Source organism: Octopus bimaculoides, chromosome 17 (assembly GCF_001194135.2).
Source record: "Octopus bimaculoides isolate UCB-OBI-ISO-001 chromosome 17, ASM119413v2, whole genome shotgun sequence".
Classification (NCBI taxonomy): Eukaryota; Metazoa; Mollusca; class Cephalopoda; order Octopoda; family Octopodidae; genus Octopus; species Octopus bimaculoides.
This window is the reverse complement of record NC_068997.1, coordinates 15,297,521-15,298,003: the sequence shown is the minus strand read 5'-3', so window position 1 is coordinate 15,298,003 and position 483 is coordinate 15,297,521.

The following is a 483-nucleotide window of genomic DNA, read 5'->3' as shown; positions in this document are numbered from 1 at the left end:
TCTTCTTCCTCCTCCTCTTCCTCCTCCCCCTTCCCCCACCCTTCATCCATGCTAATATTCTCAGTTGCATGCTTGCAATAAGTAGACAGGAATTTGTTGAGCCAGATTTTCCTACAGATGACACAGAGCCTCAACTCACGAACAGACGAGATGATCATGAAAGAGAACACTTTACATTAGATGAATATATTTTTTATAATTTCAAAATAAAAATGTAAATTTTGAAAATGCGTTTTATTATTGTTAATAGTCACAAAACGGTTCCAATATTTAATCAATATTCAATACATGGATAATATTTATTGATCTGATTTAACTGTTCAACAGTGTTTCAAAAACATCTTTGCATGGTCACTTAATCGAGCTAGAGATAACAGTCAGCCTACCTCAAATCACATGCTATTGCCTTATAAAGAAGATGATGTTTTAGATAATACAGGCCAAGATGCTCTTAAAGACAATAGGCATCTTGGGCAAATGGCT